The following is a 27,630-nucleotide window of genomic DNA, read 5'->3' as shown; positions in this document are numbered from 1 at the left end:
AATCAATGTCAAAAAGGAATTATAATGCAAAGTCTAATGTAAGCAACAATAAGCATTGCACTGGTCAGCTTAGGAGGTGTAAGCAATGTGTAGGCCAGCTAACTCAGTGTGCCCTGAGGTATACCCCTTTAAACAATGCCAACCCTAGGTAAGTAGGTTTGCCCATAGCCTAGCCTTTTCAAAACTGGCCAATCATGGAAAAGTGTGGGAAATCGGCCCTTACTTAAACCCAAGAGCCAGGAATACATCTCATAACTGGTTGTAGCTTCCCCTTGCAGGCACCATGTCAGGTAGGGAGAAGGTGTGCACTTTCGGGCACAGCACTGGTGCATCTAGGAGTCCAGAGTCATGGTAGGACTCCTTGTCAAAGACCATGATCAGAGACTGTTGCAGGGCCAGGACCAGGGCTCTCAATGTAAGGTGGAGGCATGGGACCATTTCGCCCGTGACCTCACCAGTGCCACTGGCATACCCCAAACTGGTGAGCAGGTCAGACATCACTATGCTGACCTGAAGCAGCATAAGGGGGACCTCTTGGAGCAGTGGATTCAAGAGGCTAGAGCATCAGGGGATGTTGCAATTCTGTGTAAGTATCACCCCACTATGTGTGTAATAATTGCCAGGTCATGTATATCATGGATAGGTATGGCTAAATATTCCTCTTATGTCCCCCACAGCTGCAATGGAGTGGGCCACAAACCAGGAGGCCCACATCAGTCACCTGGTGAGGTTGCAATATGAGGCAATCAGTAATACTCATGCATTTACGGTCATAGGAAATAAAACTAAAATTAATAGTAAATTAATTGCCTGTATAAAACCTGTATTGTTCAAGGCAATTACTGCATACAACGGAGAATATGTCAGGAAGAGTCTCATATGGTTTGTATGTAAATAAAAGCATAATAGCCTGACAGTTAGGGTCTAACTGCTGGATTTCATGTGGATACTCTGATATCTTACGGTAATGTAGATTTTCAATCATGTAATAGTACTGTTGTATTAAGCACTGTTACCCACACAGTGCTCCATAAATTGAATGTGTAGGAATGCCTATATATGACTGGTGTAATCCCCAGAGGCCATTTAGTACAACTGAGAGACACATAGACAGAAAACAGGAAAAATGCAGACAACAAAACCCAAATAGCACATGCAACTGAGATGTGAACTGTTGTTTGTTTAGCACACACATGCCAGTGGTAATAGCCTGCATACAGATTCATACCCCACAACTGTACAGATATGTCCAGAATGTCCAGTAAAGTGGCCCATATCTGTTGCCTATCAACCTGTCCCCCTGGGAAATCAGTGGGATATTCCCAGACATATAGGCTGCAAACAGGAAATACAACTGATTGACACACATCTATGAGAACAAAGCTGGCACACTAGCAACTCCCCAAAACCTTATGAGACTAAGAAGCAACATATGTCCCATTTACACCCCCAACTTGTCAAGCTGTGGCCAGAGTGTGTACAGTAACAGAGTGAGATTTATGTGCATAATAGTAATGTGGAATCTGGTACTGTGTGTGGCAACATTCAGGTAGTGCTAACAAGCATTTCACCCACAGGTCTGCCAGATACCAACACTGTGCCCAAACATACAGGAATGATACCATGTACTGGTACTGTTTACATTGGTATTCTATGGCATTGCAACTGATGCAGTTGCTCTGAATAATGAGGTATTACACATCACTGTCACCCACACTGTCCTACAAAATATAACTGTCCAGGAAATCTGTATAAGAGTGTTGTAATACAAGGTCAGAATGCAAAAACACAGGGGATTAATAAGATAGAAAGCAGATAGGAGATATACAGCAATATCTATATAGCAGACACAACTGTGATGGGCAGTGATTAAGTTGTAGCAGACACAACCATGGCCTAAATCCTGGGAGTCAAAGTAGGCTGCATACAGAATTATACCCCACAACTGTACAGATGAGGCCAGAATGTCCAGTATATGGGCCCATATCTGCTGCCTGTTCCCCTGTCCCCCTGGTAAGTCTGTGGAATGATCCCAGATGTTTAGCCAGCAAACAGGGAATACAAGTGATTGTCAAGCATCTATGAGAACAAACCTGTCATTGTAGCAACCCCCGAAACTGTTACGAGAGTAATAAGCCAAGTATGTCCTATCTACACCCCTATGTTGTCAAGCTGTGACTAGAGTGTGTACAGTAACACAGTGAGATGTATGTGCATAATACTAATGTGTAATCTGGAACTTTGTGTGGCAAGAGTCAGGTAGTGCTGACAAACATTGCTCCCACAGGTACGTCAGTTATGAACACTGTGCTGAGAAATAAAAACCATTATAACCTGTACTGGTACTGTTCACTCTGGTATTGTAGGGAATTGTGAGTGTTGCAGTTTCTCAGAATAATAAAGTATCACTGTCACCCACACTGTGCTACATAATATAACTCTGTAGGAAAGCATGTATATGTGTGTGTCAGGTCCCTAAAGGTTGAAGAGGGCAATATTCTAGATATGTCCTGGCACACCTGCATGTGGTCAACACATGGCCAGAGTCTGTGCAGAAAGAGTTGGATACCTAAGTGCACAATGTCAACCCAGAATCTGGGAGTATGTGTAGAAACAGTTAGTGTTAACAAACATTCCCTCAACAGGTATACTAGGTAAGAGATGTATACTGCAGGTAAAACCAGTTCATGTATGATGATGATGACAGCCATATCACTGTCCAAATTAAGGCTATAGGGTAGTGTAGTAAGACTTGTAAGGTACATATCACAGCACTGACTAGGAAAGTAATGTGGACTACAGGAATATACTAGTTGTTAATTGATATCTTTCTCTCCCCCTCGCCATATCTCTAACAATAATCAACATACCCACCCCAACTGGTATGTGATGACACCTATGTTCGGATAATGTCCAATTGTTTGATAAATATTTTAATTGGTTCCATGCATGTGCTATATTGAATTATTCCAACATTGGTAGCATGGTGCCATCAATGTGCCCTCATGCTTTTCTTATTACCACTGTGGTCCCATATATACATGTATTCTGTTTGCTATGCAACTGTTCTGTATCTGGTGTCTGGGTTAATGAGAATATCTATGCATGCTGTTATATCTAACCCTGGAATGTGTTGACTATTACTAACCCACATATGATGATGAAATCTAAACACTATAGCACATTTGGGAAGGCCAGTCCCAGCAGACCCACCTGTCCCACCTCAGCTGGCCATGGCACTGGGCACCAGCATGTCTGGGGCCCAACCCGAGACCTCCCTGTTCATTGGTCCTGCACCACCTTTGAGTGGAACCACCTCAGGGGATGGGGCTTGCCCCCCCCGGGAATGGGCACGGACAGGTACCTGTCACCCATCGCTAGGTTGGGGTTGTGGTGCATAGAGAACTCAACCAGCAGCTTGGGGATCTTCTACGCCAGCTTGAAGGCCACATGTCACAACTAGAACATCAGTCTGGCTCTGTGACTCAGCCACCAGCAAACCCACCATCAAGGCTGTGAATGGGCAGTGGTGACTGTCCACAGGTGGGGACCTCAGTCCCACTGTTTCCACTAGGGGGCTCATGGGCTTCTGATTTCCCAACACCCCTCCCCATCAAGGTGTTTAACCTCCCACATGTGTCATATACCACCCTTGTATGCATCTTGTTTGTCTTGTCTGTAAACCTACCTAACCTACCTCCCCAAGTATACCTACTACACCTCCCTAACATCCCACTCTCACCAGAAAAATAAAAAAGGGCAAGCTGCCCCCCCCAAAAAAATCTCACCCCATACATAGCTGTCCATTTCACACATGTATCCACTGGACACATGTAATCTGGTCTAATTGGCATCACAGCTTACTATTGTTGCCCTCACCCCCTCCAAGGGGTTTGAGTGTCCAAACCTACCTTCAAATTCAGTGTATATGTGCAGCTGTTGCTGTAGAAGAAATGGGCAGCTATGGACCTTACCTACACCCTTCTTGCACATCCCTAGCTATTTTCCATAATGTCTTTCCCTCTTTGTGCCCCTTTTTCACCACATGTCCTATCAACCCCTTTTTCTTTTCTTTTAAAGAAATGAGCACAGGGGTAAGCGGGAGTAAGCACTTTTAAACAGCAGTAAGTGGGTCTCTGCCTGATTGCCCAGGGATAAGCAATGCCTACACTGGTTAAGCAAAATTGAAGCTGAGTATAAGAAACTGTAACCTGAAGTTAGCAGTGCTTACCTCCATGCAAACCCATGCAAACCCCCTTACAACTGCTCAAAAGTGCCTTAATCACTCTGTATCCAACAACCCTGTTTCTGCTCAGCAACAAAATAAATAGCCTCTGCAACCCTCAAACCCAGGACCCTGCATACCATAGCCAAAGTGATTTACCACTAAACCATGTCAGATATACATAACCCTGATATATTCACAAGCATATCATTCAGCCCAGTCATTCAACAGTACAGGGAATTTATTCCAACATGTAGATGTATCATGTGTGTATATATTAATATCTAAACAGATACAACATATCTACATATGTGTATATATATATATATATATATATATACGTACAAATATGTCTATATAAGAACATCAAACATTCAAAATTTCAAGGGTTCTAATATCGACCCATTTTCAGCGAACACTGAAAATATCGAAGAAACAGAAAAACAAATTTTTTCCTAGGGAAAGAATTTGGTTGTTCGTTTCTGTTGCTTCAGTATTTTCAGCGCTGTGGTGGAAAGTTATGGGGGGTCGGGTTCAGGTAAGTGTGCGATTGTGTGGATGTGAAGTTTAGGGTGGGTTAGGTGAGTTAGGGTTAGGGCGTGGGTCAGGTAAGTATGCGATTGTGTGGACGTGAGAGTCAGGGCGGAGTAGGTGAGTTAGGGTTAGGGCATGGCTGAGGTGACTGCGTGATAGTGACGGACCTTAGGGTTAGGGTTTGGATTAAGGTAAGTAGATAGTTAGTGGTGTATGTATAGTTTAGTGTAGGGTTAGGTGTAAGAGTTTAGGTGTATATGTGTGATTTGCTGTTTGTTTGGTGTGCTTGTGTTGTGTGTATGTGCTTTGAAACAGCAAATTTTTTCCCTAGGAAAAAATTCACTGTTCTGTATGTTCAATGTGTTAAATTCCTGATTAATAGGGTTTGATATTAGAACACTCGAAATTTTGAAAGTTTGGTGTTCTAATATAGACCCCATACAAATGCATACATCTATAGATATATATGTCTCAGCTATACATCTAAATATATACAGCAAGTTATATATATGTAAGCAGATATATATATATATATATATATATATATATATATATATATATATATATAAAGATATCTATGTAGGTATATACAGACATGGTTATATTTATGTAAGCAGATATATATAACTATAGAGGTATATATGGACATACATCTGTAGATAACAACGGGAACATAACAAAAACATATATGTCCACATGCACCGGTAATGGGGTTGAGAGGCCCCAAACAACATATGTCTTGTACAAATAGGTATACCTCCCTCACAGCCAAACACGTCCGTCCCTTCAATACACTACCAAGTGTTGCAGATCCCATAACCAGGACCTGATACGACATGGGTACAATATGTTAACAGTAGTCCATCCCACCTGTATGATGTCAGGCTGGTATCGGTAACATATCATGCAGTACAGTCTGGCTCCCATAGGTAATGTACGATGTGGGAGCTATCAACATCCCTAGGATACATATACACAGACACATATATATAGATACAGATATAGATATATATATATATATATATATATATATATATATATATATATATATATATATATATATATATATATATCTACACATATATATATAGGTATATATGTAACTACACATACACACAAAGAGATATGTATAAGATACATACGGTGAGATACATCTGGGAGGGTATACACAACCTTGAGTTTACTCATGACAGGAATATGGTTGTATACATATAATAGGTCTATATATGTCTACATGTATGTACACATGCATACACATACATATGTCTGTATACACACCTGTATAGTGCTACATATATATGGCCATGTGTACATCTCTTTGTGTGTACATATATAAATATATACAGATATATATATATATATATATATATATATATATATATATATATACACACACACACACACATATATATATACTACTAAAATAACTCTCGCAACTTCCTTCCTTATCCCCTCCCTTCTCTATGGCGCCCCACTCCTAACTAATCTTCAGTCCTCTCTCAAAAAACAACTTTCCTCTTGCTACAACAAAATTGCAAAATTCGCCACCAGCCACAAGTCTTCCACCCACCACTGTCTTTCCCTCCAGAAACTAAAATGGCTAGAACTTCCCAATCAATTAACTTACACTCAACTAACTCTAGCCCATAAGCTTATTCTCAACCCCTCCCTCTGTCCTTCCCTCTCTACTGCCTTTAAAATGCACCTACCCAATAGAGTATTAAGATCAAACAATCAAAACCTACTTATAGTCCATAAACCTATACATCCCCCAGGCAAAAACCTTCTATCCTTCAACCTAGCTCGCCTCTGGAACTCCCTTCCTCCACTCATCCGCACCACCTCTAGTCACTCTGCTTTCAAAAAATCTCTTTATACACATCTAGCTTCCCAGTGGGAATGCTCCTGCTCCCACCCTACATAACCTACTCTACTCCTTCTCACACCCCTCCTTGCTCTGCTCACATCTTTAATATAACCTGAAAATTCTATAGAATTTATCAAACAAGTCCTTATGTTTCTTCCTCCCCCACTATATTATGTCTTTGTAGCTCCTCTTCCTTTTAGTAACTATGTTTTCCTAACTTTTCTGTATAAATGGAAATTTTTGCTGTGCTGAATAGTTAATATGTTTTTCTGCACAATGTATTTAACTGTATACCTGCTGTACTATTTTATATTGTCTTCTTTTTTACTATATGTTGTACCTATTATGTAACTTTGAATGTATTTTGGAGCTTTTCTCCCCAGGACTCCATTGAAAACGGGTTCATTTGGCCCAATGGACTATCCTGGTAAACCAACTGCAATAAATAAATAAATAAATAAATATATATATATATATATATATATATATATATATATATATATATATATATATATATATATATATATATATATATATATATATACATGTATGTATATATAGATATACATATATGTAGATATAGATATATGTCTGTATAGCTATATATGTATGCACATCCTATGTGTACAGATATGCCTAGTTATGTTAGTATATATGTAGATATCTATAACTATATGTACATACATATCTATTCTGATATACCTACTACTGTCAATATATATGATGATATCTATATGTGTATGTGCATATGTATCCCTATCTGTATATGTGTAGACATATATTGCTTTGTTTATGTATATATCTTGGTGTTGATATGTATATATATGTACATATACAGATCCATCTATATATGTCGATATTTATATGTGTATATATATCTATATAGATATCTGGTTAATTATATATACATATATATTCACCATATGTCCTGAACATGGAGTGTAACCCTACTTCAGTCCCTATAGTCCCAACTTCATATTGCAAGGGGATGTCAGGTGTGTATAACAGGTATATTTGTAGAATATTGCTACTGTAATAGGGATTGTCTTCACAGACATGGTGTGTGTGGGAGGTCGCATCTGCTTTTAACATGTGCGCCATTGGCTACTGACAGACATCCTAAGGACATCATAGTACAATACTGCTACTAGCATGTAATGGTCCTGTGGACTATGGCAGAGATGTTGGCCAATATATGTGGACATACTGACACACTCTGGACAGTCCAGAGGTATATACAGAAGCCTTTATTGCAAGGCATGTGGACCAAACCTGACAATGTGGATGTTAACAGCAACGTAGATGGGTATAACACGTAACAACTGGTATACAATTTCCCTCCATAGGTTATACATTCACACACCCCTGTCTGTCCTGACACATAATAACTGCTGGTACAGAGGTGCCATGGCCACATACTACCCACTAGATATTGGCATACACTGCTCTGTATGACTGACATACATGTCTTTTAAGGGAGGCCTGGCAGCAGTACATCTTGCAAGTATCTGGATATGACATCCCAATGGGTATGTACACTAAGCTGCTAGACATGTAACAAAGTGCTGTGCAGGCTACAGGCAGACTGGCTCAACACTGGCCTACATTTCCTATGGGGAAATGCACATGTACCTGCATATATAGCAGGCTCTACAGGCATGTCACAGCACAGAGTACCATACATCAGTGTGAAATTGCATAACCACATCCAATGTGAACACAGCCACAGCCACGTAATGTAAGCTAGCGTAATATTACAGTATATGGACTATCTGTTCGACACCATCCACATATGTGCCACTCACACACTATCCCTACATATACTTGGCCGCTACACAGTTTAGTCCAATGCCTGTCTGTGGTATGGGACATATGTGTGTATGGCCTTACAAACATGTAAGTCAATAGGGTAACATACAGTGGAGCAGCATGTAACATCAGACAGAACGGGACCAGGAACAATGACATCTACCACAGCCTGTACACAGGCCACAGTACATATTAACAATCCACACACTGTCGACATTCACCTTACATACACAGACCACAGTACTATACACACAACCACAGAATGTCCAGGTTATGTCATCAAATATAACCCCTACTATACATAACATGTGTAGCAGTCTGATATCTCACTGGCTTGTTATCAGATATGATGTCACCAATTATGGTGTACAGCAGATATGCACCCCTTACTGCATGACATATGTACAAAGGTTGACAGAGTTGTGGTTGGAGGCACATACACAGGGCCAATATTGACATGCTGCTGTGATAACCTCATACATTTACTGTTGTAACAGGGTTTGTTGCACCATATGTCCTATGAGGAATATGAAGTCAGTAACTTTCACTGCTGTTACCATCTACAGACTGCAATCCTCATACTACCTTCTGCAGTTCACAGATGGGTGCTCTGTGGGTAACACATGAAACAAAAGGCACCGCACACTGCCCAGTCTGCAGATGACCCTACAGATGGGGTTTCCTCATAAACATAGCACTGACATGGCAGTTATTAAAATATGTAGGACAGCCATATCCACACACACCCTGTTAAACCAGCATTACTCCAAATGCAGTATAACAGCACTTACAGTCTGTAGTCAGGTCAGGCACACCCCCTCCTATGTGTTGCCCTGTTTCCACAGTATATGTTGTTAGAGGTAAGTCCCCAATCCATCTGGGATGCTGTATGGCAAACAACAGATCTAGTTCCTGCTCACAGTGAATGAAAAGACCCAACACCAACATGATGTTCCTAGATATTGGAGTGCGTTTCCATGCAATTGGCAATGGGAATGTTACCACAGCTGCTCCACATGCAAACAGCTAGAGGAGGGCTGCAATTCATGCAGAGGCCATAAAATGATCATGAGCATCACTTAGCATACACATGCTGCTGCCTAAGCAAAGCAGTTGTAGGTCTCTGCATCCACCAGAGAGGGAGTGAGAGAGGCAGACAGAGGCAAAGTAAATTCAGGGAGGGGTGGGAGAGTAAAACCTAAGCATGGTTGTGTCACATACCTAGCAGCACAGGGTATCAAACCACTGACATCTATGTAGTGCTATCACATTTCTATGCAGTTATTGGATGTGCCACATAGGTTACATATCGAGGAGCCCTCAAAACGTATATGTGATGGTGAGTGACATCTGCAGCAGGGATATGGTAGCTATACAGTAGGTGTAATACACGTGCCTGTCTGCATGAACAGGTGCCAGCATCAATACAGCCACACTCTCACAGGGACGCACACAAACTGACACACTTGGCAGGGCCAGGAATACAACTCATCACTAGTGAGATTGCCGCAACACATTAGTGTGCAGGTATCACATGCACCACAGGGGTCATACAGAGGTTATATGGGAAAAGGGTATGCGGAGGTGTCTGACATTGGACAGCATGCTTCAGTATGCCAACGGTGGTTGTAGTGAGTGTGAATGTGATCATACGCATCATACAACACACACACACACACACACACACACACACACACACACACATACACAGGGTGCCAGTACTGACATGCATGGGTGCATTGCTTCATGGGTGTGTAGTGGTTGACTGTACCAGACAGCTATACAAGGCTAGGTGATGGGTATACCTTGGCAATAGCCCACATGACAATGGTCTGCATTGTGGCTCAGGGGTGTAGTTTCCGGATTTGCCCACACAGGTGGATATTGAATTCACCATCCAATCACCTAGGTGACTATTCCTTGTGGCCAAGGCTGTGCATTGTTTGCCATGTATGTGTTCCTTAGTCCATGACATGGACGATGTCTGGGATGTGCACACCTCCCACATGCATGTACAGTGACATTTGGAACTGTACCTGGGGTGTCTGTCCCATGCTGTGTACACAGACTGTTATCATCAGATGTGCCAGTACTGGCCTCATGTGGTGGGAACTGTTACTGGACAACAGGTTTACCCTGCACCAACATTGATAGCATGGTACTGGCATTCCCTGGTGTCAATGGCATCTGTCCATACAGGGCATGTTTTTCAGGCATGGTATGTGCTTTGCGTGTCCACATTTGATGGCACCACAGGTGTTAGAGGTGTCCAGTAGGGAACCAGGGGGAGGTACACTGTCAGCATGTATGTGCGTATTGGACAGCTTGGCAGGGTGCCATGCCCTCTGTAGCCCACTGCAATCACACCATGGTTACTATCAGTGGGCAATATGCATGGTACTATCAACATAGCGGCTGTTGCCTAGGCAAGTGTGTGTGTGTGTGTGTGTGTGTGTGTGTGTGTGTGTGTGTGTGTGTGTGTGTGTGTGTGTGTGTGTGCACATGTGTGTATGGCACATGGGTTGAGAGTGTTCTCTGGGTGATACTAGGGTTGCTAACTTTGTTTGCCTGGCCTTGATGTCACATGTAGGGGTATGGATTTGCACCCCGGCCTCTCAGCTATTCCACATCTGTTATCCCTGTATGGTGAACATTGTGATATATACTAGGGCCACCATATAAGAAATATGCAAAACCTGCTCCACATTTAATCCAGTTGATACACAATCACATCCACCTACACATGACTTACAAATACACACAAACACACACACACACACACACACACACACACACACACACGCACACACACACACACACACACACACACACACACACACACACACCTGTCACATCTGGGATTAAAACTTCTACCTAAGTAGTATATTACACTACAACACCATGCAGTTATAGGACATACCACAGAGATTACTGAAGTACTCCTTCCCCAAAGGTATATTTCACAGTGAATGACATCAGCAGGATTGCCAAAGTAGGGAATTTGGATTGTACTGAATGTGACTAGCCTAAAATGCATTGCTCCCTACACAGACATAGAAACACACACAAAACATTCACAACTACCATGTGTGGGAATAGAACCCCTACCAGAGTTCTATATCACACTACACCATGATGCTGTTATAGGACACACCATAGGGATTGCTGGAATGCCCCTTCCCCAAAGGTGTATTTCACAGTGAATGACATCAACAGGATTGCCAAAGTAGGACATTTAAATTGTACTGAGTGTGACTAGCCTAAAATGCATTGCTCTCTCTACACACACACACACACACACACACACACACACACACACACACACACACACACACACACACACACACACACACACTCACACACACACACACACACACACACACACACACACACACACACACACACACACACACACACACAGTTGCTGTGTCTCGAATTAGAACTCCTACCTAACTATTTTATCACACAACAGCAGTACACAGTTACAGTACACGCCATGGAGATTACTGGGCTACAGCTTTCCCAAAGGTGTATTTCAAGGTGGATGACATCAGTAGCCTTGCCAATGTAGGGCATTTGAATTGTAGGGGGTGTGACTAGCTTAAAAAGCATTGCTCTCTACACAGACAAGGACAGACTCGCACACACAGTTGCCAAGTCTGTGATTAGAACTTCTACCTATTTTATCACATTACAGCAGTAAGCAGTTACAGGATGCGCTACAGAGATTATTGGGATACAACTTTCCCAGAGGTGTATTTCAAGGTTGATGACATCAGCAACCTTGCCAAAGTAGGGCATTTGAATTGCAGGGAGTGTCAGTAGCCTTAAAAGCATTGCTCTCTACACAGGCAGGGACAGACACAGTTGCCAAGTCTGGAATTAGAACTGCTACTTAACTATTTTATCACACTACAGCAGTACGCAGTTATAGAACACACCATGGAGATTACTGGGCTACAACTTTCCCAGAGGTGTATTTCAAGGTGGATGATATCAGCAGTCTTGTCAAAGTAGGGGATTTGAATTGTAGGGAATATGAGTAGCCGAAAAAGCATTGCTCTCCACTCAGACAGGGATACACACACACACACACACACACACACACACACACACACACACACACACACACACACACACACACACACACACACACACACACACACACACACACACACACACACACACACACACACACACACACACACACACACACACACTTGCCAAGTCTGGGATTAGAACTCATAACCAACTATTTTATCACAATACAGCAGTACGCAGTTATAGGACATGCTACAGCAATTACTGGGCTACATCCTTCCCAGAGGTGTATTTCTAGGTGGATGACATCAGCAGCCTTACCAAAGTAGGGCATTTGAATTGTGACTAGCCTAAAAAGCATTGCTCTCTACACAGACAGACACACACAGAGTTGCCATGTCTGGGATTGGATCTCCTACCTAACTATTTTATCACACTACAGCAGTACACAGTTATAGGATGCACCATGGAGATTACTGGTCTACAATTTTCCCAAAGGTGTATTTCACAGTGGATGACCTCAGCAGGCTTGTCATAGTAGGGCTATGGGGAGGGTAGTGTGTGTGCATGGGCCACAACCCATTCATCTAGAGTTTGACACACCACATGTGGGCACACGCAGAGTCGTATTCCACAGGTATGTGTAAACAGCTGCTAGATGACTACTTCCTTGTACAGTCATGTTGCACATCAAGCACTTGCACCACATAGTCTGTAATGCTGACAGATACTGGTGGCTAGTATATACAGTGAGTGACATTTGAACCTCATGTGGTTGTGGCCCTTTGATTGTGTGCTGGGTGGGACAGGCCTGGATGGCTCCTTGTCACAGTCACCCTCTTCCACACATCTATGTTCATCTACATTTGGCTTATTATAGTGTGTTGTCCTTAGATATATGTCTGTATTCCTATCCACTGTGTGTGCAAAGCATGAGTGGTACATATTGAGGAGTGTCTGCACTAACATCTGCGACTGCCAGATATGTCTGGTCTACTGGTGTTTGCAGACATGGCCTTCATTTATTTAAGTGTGCGAGCATGCCCAGTATGACCTTTCAGTATGTTGTTAACTGACATTGCCTTCATTTCTCTAAGTTTGTGACCATGCCCAGTATGTCCATCTGTATTGAATGTGTGGATTGCGTCCAGGTAGTTAGTACTGCAGTGCAGACCTTTGTGTTGTACACCTACAGGTAACATACTGTTTCTGCAGAGTATCTGTCAATCATTTAGTAATATGAGGAAAAACTGTGCAGGGGATAGTGTGCACTGTAGGTGATTGTGTCTGTGCTGCTTCAGCTGCATGGTACTGCTGTTAGCAGAGATTTTCAGATGTGTACTGTTATACACAGTGATGTGTTCTGTCCTCATATACTATCAGGTGGACATTCTTGCTCACAGTGAAGCCCTGGGGGACAGGGGTGACTGCAGCTGTTTCCGGTATTGTGGGCAGACACCTACGTAATCATGGTAAGTTATGCCATTCAGGAGGGGGAGCTGCAGACACTTGGTGCTGGGTTTGTGTATCCAGTTCAGCACCCTGGTACAGTACTGGCAGAGGATCCCGTACTTGTATGCCCATCAACATGACAGTATGGGCTTATCGTGCTGTGGCAATGCCTTACAGCTGTACAGATTTGCACAGGTCAGCCAGGGGCAGGGGCCATGAGTCAGGATATTTAACCTATTGTGGTGTATGGTCAGGTGTGTAGCCACCCATGTATGTGTTTGCAGCCAGGAATAGTGTGTGTACACAGCTTGGTGTCTAACCCTGCACATTCCATGCTGCACGTGCTCCCACCCCCTCCTCTGTTATTCTAACCTCTTCCATACATTATGCATACATTCTCTGATAATTTCCCTAAGGGTATCACCCCATCACAGGTGTGTGTTAGTGTTGGTCCACAGTTTATGCAGGTGGACATGGTGGACATGTTACTGTGGTTTGTCCACATGGCCTTGAATATGGCTTATGTGGAGTGTGTTATGTTGCTATTTGGGTGTCCATGACATAACATGCATTGGCAATATTTGTGAGAAACAGGCCTTTGGCAGACACCTGTGAGGCATTAAGTGTTGCTGCATGCCTGCTGGGGCAGATTGTTGCATTCTGTCAGTCCTACAGTCCCAGACCACCATACAGTATATTCCCCTGGGGTGACAGGGTAGGTGTGATAGATGTTCATGCCAATACCTCCTAACAGTCTTGCTCAGGTGGTGTGGATGCTGGCAGGGTGATACATACAGCTAGGGACACACCTGCATGGGACACCTGCACTGCATGCTGCAGTCTTCCGCTATTGCCATATACAGGTGGGGGTCTTACTGTACCCATTCACCACAGCAGGGATATGACCAGAGAGGTGCCTGTGGGAGGTGTTTGCATGAGTTGGGTGCATGTGTGCTATAGACACTACTTGCATCTGTCACACAGATATGCATTGGGCATTCCAGTTATGCTTGCATGTGCAGGTACATCAGCTGTTTTCCAATACATCAGTCCTACCTCCTTTGTGATCTGTGAGTGTTTGGGCAGACAACACCAGTATCCCCTACTACAGGACCAAATAATGTGATGCATACCTGTATGTACTTTTCATTCCAAAAAATCAGATAGGGTACCGGCCAATATGAAACCAGAAGAGATGTCATTAATACAGCTTCTAAGGAAAGAAAAATGTAGGACTATGAAGCCAGATAAAAGTGGGGAGCTTGTCTTGATGTATATGCCGGATTATGAAATGTATTTGTTTAACATGTTACAAGATTCTGAAAAATATGAGTTGTTATCTAGAAATGAAGTGAATTAGCTTATTCCAAAATTAAGTATACATTGATGGATAATTTATTACAATGATTTATTAATGAAGAGGTCTATAATTATTTGAATGTCAACAAACCTAAAATCCCAATAATTTTTGGAATTCCCAAGACACATAAAGGTCTTGAACCGTTAAAATTCAGAACGTTTTTGTCAGGTAGAGGAGGAATTTTATAACCTATAGGTAAGTTTGTTGACTATAGGCTTAAAAGCTTTGCCACAACCTTGAAATACATATGCAAAGATTCTTGGGATTTTTTAAGAGGTATACAGAGAGATCTTTTCCAAATAGACTTACTACTAATAACTATTGATGTTGTGGACCTGTTCCCGAGTATTCCCCATGAGCAGGGTCTAGATTGGTTTAATGAAACATTAGTTAAAGAATCAGGTCTATCAACTAACACTATAAATTTACTAGCTGAATTCATGGAAATTATACTAAAAAATAACTTCATGTTTTTCAATGGAGAAATATATAGACAAAAAAAGGGGGTGGCAATGGGTGCCCCATGCGCCTCTATGTATGCAAACATAGTATTACATAGATGGGAGCAGGATTTCATCTTTTCCACTCAATGGAAGGAATATATAAAGCATTACACCAGGTTTTTAGATGATATAAGTATATTATGGACTGGTACCGAGGGACAATTCTTGGAATTTTTTGATTACATCAATTCCACGACTCATTTTTTGTCTTTTACACACGTTATTAGTAATGAGAAAATGAATTATTTGGATGTTACAATCTCTAAGGATTGTGTTAATAATAGGTTCACTTCTAAACTATACAGAAAATCCACTTTTTCTAACACATACTTACACTTCACAAGTGGCCACCCTTACTATCAAAAGAAAGGTATAATTAAAGGGCAAATGGTAAGGGCATCAAGAATGTCAAGTACTTTAGAATATTTTATGGAAGAGTTAATGACACTAAAAAGTATGTTTTTGGAAAGGGGTTACCCTGAGAGTTTGATTGATGAGATGAGCAAAGAAGTTTTAGAACACAGAGAGAACAAATACCCCCCTTTATTAGGTTTGGGACAGATTTTAGAAACAAAATCTAGTCAAATTAATAATGCTGTTTTTTCTAATAATTACACACATACCTATTCAAATGATTCTCAACAAATTGAAGAGGTAATTAGTAAGTTTTGGCCGGTTTTAACAGGACATGAAGAATTAAATAAATACATTTCGAGGTATCCTAGATTTACTAGACGTAGGGACACCAACATAAAGGAACTATTTGAGAAGTTTCAACCTCAAGGAAGAACTAGTAACAATAAGAATTTGAAAAAAGGCACTTATAAATGTGGAAGTTGCAAGCAGTGCACATCCATTCTTAATAGAGGTTCCTTGTATATTCCTTCTAGGAATTTTTGTTTTAAAGCCAACATTTATGCGAATTGTGCAACGCAAGGAATAGTATATCTGGGTTATTGTACAAAGTGTTTTAGTTTTTATGTTGGCAAAACAGAAAGGTCCTTGAGAAAGAGAATTTATGAGCACTTGTATGAAGTCTCTAGAAAAAAAGAAACAAATGCCTTTTATAAGCATTCAATTTCATGTCCTGAGATGTGTATAAAGTTTATTGTGTTGGAACAGGTGCAAATGGATGGTAGAGGGGGAGACTGGGAAACCCGTTTAGAATACAAGGAACTCTTGTGGCAGCTTAAACTAGACGCTGCCACAAGTCCCGGTTTAAATGATAATATAAACATAAAAAGTGTTCTTAAACTAAGAATGGCCAGACTGTGATTCATAAGTAATTTGATGTCATTGTATATAGAATTTGTTTAATCATTTAATTAATACATTATTTGTAAAATAGATCAATATAATATAATTTGAATTAATATATTCCTGAATTTTTACAATAATACATTGATTTTAATGAATCTTTGTAGGTATTAGTTTTGTATTGAACAGTTTAGAAAATGTTTATCAAATATACTGAGAATATTTTTATAATATTTTTATAACATTTTTATAATATTTATATATTTATTTATTTATTTATATTATAAAAATTGTATATGTATGTTTGTTATATGTCTACATATATATATATATATTTTTTATAATTCCACATATTTTTGTAGGACATGAAATGATTCAATTTTATTGTAGTATATAAGAAATCAGATTTAATGAATTTTAATATTTAAATAAGGTTAATATGATTTTCTATATTTTATACACATCAGTATTTATGGATTATATAATAATAGTACGATGATGTAAATGAAATGTAGTCAGGCTAGGAAATGAATGTACAGCTTTAAAGTTTAATTACTTCTGTTGTCACATGGTGGTTAACGAGCTTTATATATATATAAATATATATATATATATATATATATATATATATATATATATATATATATATATAAATATATATATATATATATACCCCTTTTTTAGTGCACATTTTATCTTGATAAAGCTTGGCAATGGGACCAAGCAAAAGAGCTTAATTTCAATTGTTTTGTCTTCTTCTGACTGAATGAATTACTACGCTGAATAGCGAAAGTTTTTAATGCAATTTTAAGACAAGAATAATAAAGTATTTTTTATTACAATGTTCCTCCAACGGACTGGTTCTTCGAGTAGTGGAAGGGTTGCTTTGGTGTTTATTGTCTTACATTTTATATTACTTATGTGGAGTGTGTTATGTTGTTATTTGGGTGTCCATGACATAACATGCATTGGCAATATTTGTGAGAAACAAGCCTTTGGCAGACACCTGTGGGGCATTAAGTGTTGCTGCATGCCTGCTGTGGCAGATTGTTGCATTCTGTCAGTCCTACAGTCCCAGACCACCATACAGTATATTCCCCTGGGGTGACAGGGTAGGTGTGATAGATGTTCATGCCAATACCTCCTAACAGTCTTGCTCAGGTGGTGTGGAAGCTGGCAGGGTGATACCTACAGCTAGGGACACACTTGCATGGGACACCTGCACTGCATGCTGCAGTCTTCCACTATTGCCATATACAGGTGGGGGTCTTACTGTACCCATTCACCACAGCAGGGATATGACCAGAGAGGTGCCTGTGGGAGGTGTATGCATGAGTTGGGTGCATGTGTGCTATAGACACTACTTGCATCTGACACACAGATATGCATTGGGCATTCCAGTTATGCTTGCATGTGCAAATACATCAGCTGTTTTCCAATACATCAGTCCTACCTCCTTTGTGATCTGCGAGTGTTTGGGCAGACAACACCAGTATCCCCTACTACAGGACCAAATAATGTGATGCATACCTGTTTGTACTTTTCCAAGGGTGTATCCATTTCACAGTGACACAATATATACTGTATGTCTGGGGTACTTTCCCCTGTGTACTGCTTGTATACCTAGACCAACAGCCATGCCATGCCAGTTTTTCAGATGGTGGCACATATTACCACCATGCATTTGCAATGGCTTACTGCCAGCTTGTGTTATACTGATGGGTATTTTGTATGGCACTGCAGTTGTGAGGACTTGTCCCTGTCATCAGCGGTAGTGGGCAATGGCCACCAAGCTTACCTCAACATCCATACACACCGACCACTCTCACATGATATGGGACACACACCAACCTAACACACACATACCTGCATATTGTGCAGATGCTATAACCTATCCTGCTACCTTGGCCACCTCTGTGCATCTGTGCTCCACTGGTATTATACCTACACATACATGTTACTACATTTCTACATAGGGTTGTGGGGGGCACTCCTGACTGTTATGATGTGTGTATATCACATTGGGGGGGGCACACCAGACCATTACTACATAATTAAGTAGGGTTGGAGGGAGCACTCCTGACTGTTTCTGCATTCCTACACAGGATTGGGGGGCACACCTGACTATTTCTACATATCTACACAAAATTGGGAGGGCACATGTGACTATTTCTACACAGGATTGGGAGGCACACCTGACTGTTACTACATTTCTACGTAGGATGGGGGGCACACCTCACTATTTCTACATTACTACATAGGATGGAGGGGCACACCTGACACTTGTACACATTTGCTATGACTGTACTGGTATGTCAGGTACTCCATTTCATTCTGTATTCTAACCTATCATGCTGACTAGAGGCATATCAGTGTACTACAGATCTTAGCTTTGATTGACCTACATATTAGTTTCTGACTTACAACCCTTCAGAACTAATATCCCACTGCCTGACCTGCTGTAGTCTGTCTTTGTAGGCCTGGGGGGAGGAGGTTACCCATAGGCATTATTCAGAGGCCATAGCACAGCCTTTGTTTGTGTTTGTCTACACCTGTCCTGCTGGCTGTGACTGTTGTTGGGCATGTGAATCCCCCTGACTGGCATGTGTGAGTCACTTACCTTGTGGGTGTCCCAGTATTCAGGGTGGTGCTGCAGGGCTACCTATGTTGGATGCACATAGTACACTCCCTACACATGGCTGAGCACAGGTAGTGTCATATTTGGCATCCCTTTTACTGTAAGTGAGAGTCAGAGAGAGGTGTTATTCCCTGGGTCCCTCCTGTGTCAGTGTATGTGCTATGCATTGCCTCTTTGCCAAGGCCAGGGCATACTGGGCACGTATCCTTCTGCCTACTGGGGCAGGCTCAGGTTGTTCTTCCTCTGAGTCACTCTGTGCCACTGCAGGCCTTAGCAATGGTGGGGGGCTGTGTAGCCCTGCCCCGTACTGTTCCTGCTGCAGTTGTTTCCGCAGGATCATATTGTGTAGCATGGCACACATGATGACAATCTGGCTACATGTAGCTGGTGAGTACTGCAAGGCTCCACTGGATGTGTCCAGGCACTGGAACCATGACTTGAGCATCCCAAACACATGCTCTACTATAATTCTGGTCTGTGCGTGTGCCTCATTATGGAGTTCTTGTTCATGTGCACTTGCATTTCTGATGGGTGTCATCAGCCATGGCTCCAGTGCGTATCCAATGTCCCCCACTAGTTGACGGTGAGGGATGTCCCCATTAGCAAATCTCTGGTACAGCTGCATCAGATGCCAGATGTGGGAATCATGATAGCTTCCAGGACAGCCAGCACACAAATTCATTACTATGCCCTGGCCATCACACACGACCTGGCAATTGATGGAGGGGAAGCCTTTGCAGTTGATGTAGACGCTACCCCGCTCACTGGGTGGTGCTTTGATGCATATATGCATGCAGTCTATAGCACCCACTACCTCAGGGTATTCTGCTATTTGGTGGAACAGTTGCATATTGCTGGCCAACGCCTCACAGGTGTTGGGGAAATATACGGGCTCACCGATATGTGCTGATATGGCATCCAGGAACTGGTGGAGTACCCTGGATACTGATGCCTGTAAGATCCCTATCATATCCCCAATTGGCCTTTTGAAGGTACCTGTAGATGGTATTCATAGGCTTAAACATACCTTGGTATCCACTGGGATGAGTTCCCCTCTGTTAGGTTTGTGTGTGAGGCGTGGCCGACACAGCTTATCAGTTTTCTGTAGGAGGTCCCTGTCTACCCTATAGTGCTCCACTATATCCAGCTCATGTAGCCCCTAGTAGGTTACCCAGGGTATGTACACTCTTCTCCATCTCCTCACTGTGGGTTGGTCGACAGCATTCACATCCTCACCACCCACAGCCTCCTCCACAAGTTGTTGTATGATAACTATTGCAGCCCCTATCATTTTGTTGTTTTGTTTGTTTAAAGTTCCCCACTTGTATACACCGGTGGTATACAGTGTGGGGAAAACCAGAAGGGAAGGTGTTTGCATAGTTGGGCTGGGCTGGTCTGCTGCCTGTGTAATTGGCTGATTCTGATACATTTCACCTGCCAGCTATGCTAGTTCTCCTAGATTAACTTCCTACTGCTGTTTTCCCTTCCCATTGCCTTCCTGTTTAAGTCTGGGAGTGCGCCGCGCAAACAGAGTGCTCAAATTTCCACAGAGCTGCTATTTCCTGGTTTAACTTTTTTTTTTCCTTTAAAACTTGGTGCATGGCACACACACCCGCTTAGGCAATGTAAAGATTGCTAGGCAGACTCACACACACACACACACCCTTGCTTAGCTGTGCTTAGCTAAGAGCAAACCTGAGCCACAGGGCTCCAGTTCACTTACAGTATGCCTGACACCCCCCCCCCATGATGTCAGCTAACTGCTAGGCTTGCACCATGCTATTCCTGCTCTTACACTGTTGGGACCTGACTAGCATGCTGGGGGAAACTGGGATTCACTATCATTCCCCTCATTTGCATAGGATTGCCTGCTAATGCTTAGTTACATGTCTCACACTGAGCCTCCACCCCTAGCAACCACTACTCACTGGCCATGTTGTCTTCTGCCTGCCATTGACTTTAATGGCAGAACAGTGATTTTAGTTGGAATGTTTATTTTAGGTTTATTTTCTTATCCCCCCCCCCCGATCCTGTATGTGCGCCACTGCCCTACGCTTAAACAGCCGAGATCGGCTAAAAAATGTTAATTTTTTTTTATTTTTTAAGCTGTTTTCAGTGCCAATGGCCTTATACATGGCCATTTGCATGTTTCCTGACTGATATGCAACCTTTATTTGGAGCTGTCATGGTTCCGTTTTGGAATTTGCAGAAATGTACTTGGTTACTAACCGAGTACATTTCTGCAGATTACACTAGTCCTGCACGGCTGGTTTCCAGCTTCCTGGATCACAAATTCATCTCATTTGCATGGATTTCTTCTGCAAATGGGGTAATTTGCATGCAGGGGGTTTAGTCCATGCAGGGCTTGTGCAGGACCGCTCATTCACACCCCTGCAGGCTATTCCTGGATCGCACAGTAGATATATTGCCTGCTAGAGCTCCTGCACTAATCCTGCATGCCGTGCATGGCTTGCAGAATCTGGGGGATTTACCAGTACTCATATATGAAAAGAATACTCTCCTCTGAGTTTAATTAACTACCCTATTTAAAGTAATACGAAACACAGTACAGATTGAACAATACCTTAGTTATCTGTCTAATAGTGCACTTGAGTGGGTTAAACAATACTGACTATGGATATAATAAATAAATATTGCACTTACTTGAAATATATGTAAGTATTGCACAAATTAATAAAAATTGACTTATTATATATCCAGACCTCTGGGACTAGTGTCTAATCACTGTAGGGTAGAAACTGTTATTGAATCTTGTAGTTCTGCAATAGATGCTGCAATATCTCCTGCCTGATGCCAGATGCTTAAACAGTCCATACACTGAATGCATGGAGTCCTGCATTATTTTGGTGGCCTTTCAGATGTTTCTTGCAGAATGAAGTTGCTGTATCGATAAAAGGCTGGAAGCTGTTACCTCCTCTGCAACCCTCACCCCTCTTTGTAGCACCTTCCTTTCTGTAACTGTGGAGATCCCAAGCCACACTGTGAAGTTGCAGGTGAAGATGCTCTCTATTGCGTAGGTGAAGAGAATATAAAGAGGAGGCTTAGCTTTTTTCATCCTTCTTAAAAAGTGGAGACATTGTTGCACTTTCTTGACAATTTGGCTGGTGTTTCCCAACCATGAGAGATCCTCTGATATGTGTACACCCAGGAATTTCATACTCTTAACCATCTCCACACTCTCACCATTGATCCTTAGCGCTGGGTGGTTTGATGTCCTTTTCCTGAAGTTAATGATAATCTCTTTGCTCTTGCTTACATTCAGGTCAAGGTTGTTCCCTCGCACCAACTTGCACCAACACTTTTGTGTGCAGTCTTTAGACACAAGCCTCCCCACCAACTTCACCCCGTTGTTGCAGAGAAGACTGAGAGTAATTGAACCCTGTATGATTCTTCTATAATCTTATGTTTCTGGTTTACATATTTATTTTACCTCTGCATTCTGTGCTCTGTTACACATTCAGCTTTCTAATCAATTTAAACATAGAGAACATTCTTTTTCTAGTCATTTCGCTGTGGCATAATGCTAAATGTTTTGTCAACACATAGGAAGGCTTTATGTGGTCTCAGAGGCAGTACACTTAGCGATCAGGATGTGAGGACAGAGCTTTCATACTGGGAGTGATTGGCTGTCCCCTGTAAAAATAATTTTGCAGTTTTGTGTAGTTTATTCATTTATGATATTGCATGTGCGGGTTTACATTCTACTGATGTTTAGATATTTTACTTCTAATAGTATCTTCTTTGACTATGGGAGACTAAAGGTTTCATTATAGATTCACTGGATTGAATTTGTGATGAGCCCTATACTTACATGTTTCTAAAAAACAGCACCTTCATTTCATTATATTTCTTACTACTGACATCAGGCAAACATTTGTGTATTTTCCAGATATTTTCTTCCTCCCTTCACTATGCAATGGATAACAACAAAACAAAAAAAGATGGCAAACAAAAACAAGAAAAATGAATCTGGATCACACAGGAGACTGCTAATGATAGCGCACTATGTGCAGGGATACTTACAGACTTCTTTTTCACGAGAATGAAATGATAAGAAAATGGTAGGTGGTATTATTCAGATGGCAGAAGTATTGTTTAAGGGAAGTTTAATGTATTAAACATTAGATGCATATTGGCTGCAGCATCATGTATGAACAAGAATATTCTTGTTACTTTTCTATGGGCAGATCTTAGACAGATGGTAAAAGAACATTTGTGAGAGAAAAAAATGGTATTTGTCTCGGAGTTGCCTCATGGAGTGGGATAGATGATTTCTATTGTGGAAGCTGGCACTCATAGGTTCATTGGTGTTTATTAGGCTAACAAGCACAAGGGCTTTTGGGATGCATGGATAGGCTTAGAAATGCCCTTGTGGTTATTTACTAGGCTGCCAACCACAAGGGCCTTTTTATGTCTATCCATGCATCCCAAATCTTGGACAAGTTCTGATACCCTTGATAAGTGTAAGCAAGGGCTTAGGAGATGAAACATTTACAAGCATTAATTTAGGAAAGAGTGGTCACCGAACAATCTGTTTCTTTATCAGCTTAACTGTAGAGCCAAGCAAGTCAAATGGAAGATTCCAAACTTTGGGAGGTCAGATTTTAATAATGTCAGGTATCATGCCAGATAACTTCCAGGAAAATACGCATGAAAACAGCGTGGAGCATCAAGCGACACAAATATGAAAAGCCGTTACAGAGGTTATAAGCTTTTATGAGAAACAAATATACAAACTAAACAGAAGGAGTACAACACCGTAGACTTAAACTGCATTAAAGAGTATGGAAATATAGCATTTATTTATTGACATTTGGTTAATAAATAAATAATGATTTAGTAAACGCAAGGAAGACAGGAGGATAAGGTTCAGTGAAGAAAGGAGAAAAAAACTTTCTCAGATACATAACACGATGCAGAAAAAAGAAACTACTTCAATACAAAGGCAGATAAATAGCAGAATAAAGAAAAAAAACATCTGACAGCAATTGCAGATAAAATAGAAGGGATATGAGCAAAAGAGATGGTTGGGATCTGAGCAGAAATTATTTTGAATAGACAAAGAGATAAAATGGTATGTGAATGATGCATGAATCAATGACTTTTGAAGCTGTCTTTTCAACAACAACAAAAAAAAAATCCATATAGATTAATGTCTTAAATTAACAAAAATAATTTCAAAAGTCGCAGTGCAAATAAGGGATAAAATGAAGTGTGTGTGTGTGTGTGTGTGTGTGTGTGTGTGTGTGTGTGTGTGTACTTTCCTTCAGTTCTTACTGATGAGATCAGATTTTAAAATAATGTATTTATATTGCAGATCTCTACCTCATTACAGCCAGACTAGTCTTAACATGGAGTCAAGTGAAGGCAGCCAGGTTGTGGACTAATTTAATACAATGGATATAAGTGGGAAAAGATTTATTCTCTCTGAACTTATTTCCCTGCTAGGATTGGAACACCATCACAGTCACCACACAGGAGATCAGCTAAATAGAGCTAGGAACACATTAGCTTGAAGAAAACACACCAGTCTTACAAAATAAAGGTGGTTGTAATACCGGGGATATTAAATAATCATATTGCATACAATAAAATCAGTATGACCAGAAGAATAATCCTAGGATTACAAAATATACATTGTGTGGATCCTGGAAACCATTCCTGCACAGGATCTGAGAAAAACTGTAAGTACTCAGTACAAAAGATGAATCCTGCGCTGGACTTAATAATTACATACTGCATGCATCCAGAGAGCGGGGAACCTGTAGAGAGAGCTGAGTACCACCTAAACAAAGATGGTGTACCTCATTAACACTATGTGGTGTGGAATGTCACACCTCTAGCAGCCTACACACACCTTGCATTCCTGAACATTTTCTGAAAAATAAATTTAAAAAGCATATAATAGATAAATGTAAATATTCTGTGATTGGGGAAAGCTATTAAAACTGCACAAATAACAATGTTATTTGTAAGAAGTATTCTTTACATTGATAATAGTCAGTGCATTCATAGTATTTCTATAAATGATATAATATAATGCACACTAACCTCAAATTATATTTTTGTTAAACTTTCACAAACTAATTCTTATGTATTGGACACTGTACAACCTAGACATATATTGTTAGACCATTTTTGTTAACCAGAAAAACTTTTAGATGACAAAAACAAATCCTCTATGGGTGCATGTTATTAAGATATTTACAGAAATATGAATAAATATGCTTAATTATACAATTAGCAATATAAATAACTCTAAATATCAGTTAAGATGTGCAACTTATAGTAAAACATCACTGACTGTTTTCTTCAACAGTATCTAAGGTTTCACCTGATGGCATGCAACTATTTGTAATATGAATATGAATTTACGTGCATATGGAAATATTGTTTATTTTTATAATCACCAACAACTAGTGTTTAACAGGTATAGTTTGACATAAATGTACATAAATAATGAATTTACCTGCCTTCCACAATGGCATTTTACACCATACCCCTCAATAACATCCATAGCTTTCAGTTATGTAAACATGAAGACATATCTGAAAATATGAAAAATAAGTGACAAACATTGATTAATTTCTCAAATACAGCACATCCTAGATCTAAAATAATAGTGTCACTTTGTTAATAACTCTTTGCTCTTTCTAACACTGCTTATTATTACCTGGTAAGTTGCTTAGTTAAAGAAGCCAGACTTAAAAAAGGTCTGAACTCCATAAAGTGAAATGGGTATGAACTGGAAATATACAAAAAAAAATTGTTTTAGGCTTGGATGAGATACTAGAAAAATGACTTATTTATATTTACACAGCATTATTCTATGGCCTGCACAGATGATTCTAAATGCATGGCTTCCTGCCAAGTATTATATAGCATGCCATTTTAACTGTCTCAATTGCTAAAGGAAATTGTCATTTTCAGAAATAAAGTAGAAGCATAGAGATTTTTATTGCAGGAGCTGAACTGTAGAGACCAACATAACTGGGAGGGCCTAGAGCACAATGGAAGCATAGAATGCATGGAATAGGCAGCAAACCAGGGAGAAAGAAAATAATATGCTACCCAGGAAAGACCACCAATAAAGATACATGCAGATGAAAAATCCAAAGCAGAAATACAAATAAGCAGTATTCAATGGCTGCAAATATCAGCAATCCCACCCCATAAAATATCACACGTAGAAATAATAGATAAAGAAGACAAAGGGACAGAAATTAAACCAGGAAAATGAAACTGTTTATATGTAGTGGAAACTGTTCATGGTCAGAAGGATGACAACAGTCTACCAATAAAACAGAAAACAGAAAGGAATTAAGAATAAACACATATCTGGACTCAGCCTCACTGGCTGGATTTGGCTGGTTATCATAGAGTTTTAAAAACTAGGTCACAGTGCTGCATTGTTAGCATCCACTTCTTTAGATTCCCAGAAAAAGACAGAGATGCTAAGAAGAAAGGGAAGCTCCCTGACAACAATAAATATTCACCTAGAAAAATGAAACATTTTAATGTTACAACCATAATATCATTAACATTTCAGGATAAGGAATGAGGACTTCTGAGCAGGATTAACCTTTTTCTTTCATATGCAGCACTTGACTCATGGCAGAGGACTGATAACAACACAAAGCTCACATCCGATGACTACACTCACTCCTGGATAATAAACATGCATGTTACAACATAAACAAACAATACTTTAACTGATAGCAATGGCTACTGACTTGGATATGTTTGACAACTAACAAATTAAAATAAATATCATGCATTTTCTTTTTTGTTTATGTTTATTTTTAGAATTTGAAAAAAATATTAATCAATTACAATAAAGAAACATAACATATAAATTTAACACTATTTACAATAGTCCATATTCAATCACTGTAACATACATAAAAATATATTTAAAACAGA

This window comes from Protopterus annectens, chromosome 2.part1 (genome assembly GCF_019279795.1).
Source record: "Protopterus annectens isolate FY-2018-M chromosome 2.part1, PAN1.0, whole genome shotgun sequence".
NCBI classification, from domain to species: Eukaryota; Metazoa; Chordata; order Ceratodontiformes; family Protopteridae; genus Protopterus; species Protopterus annectens.
Note: the sequence above shows the minus strand (reverse complement) of the source record.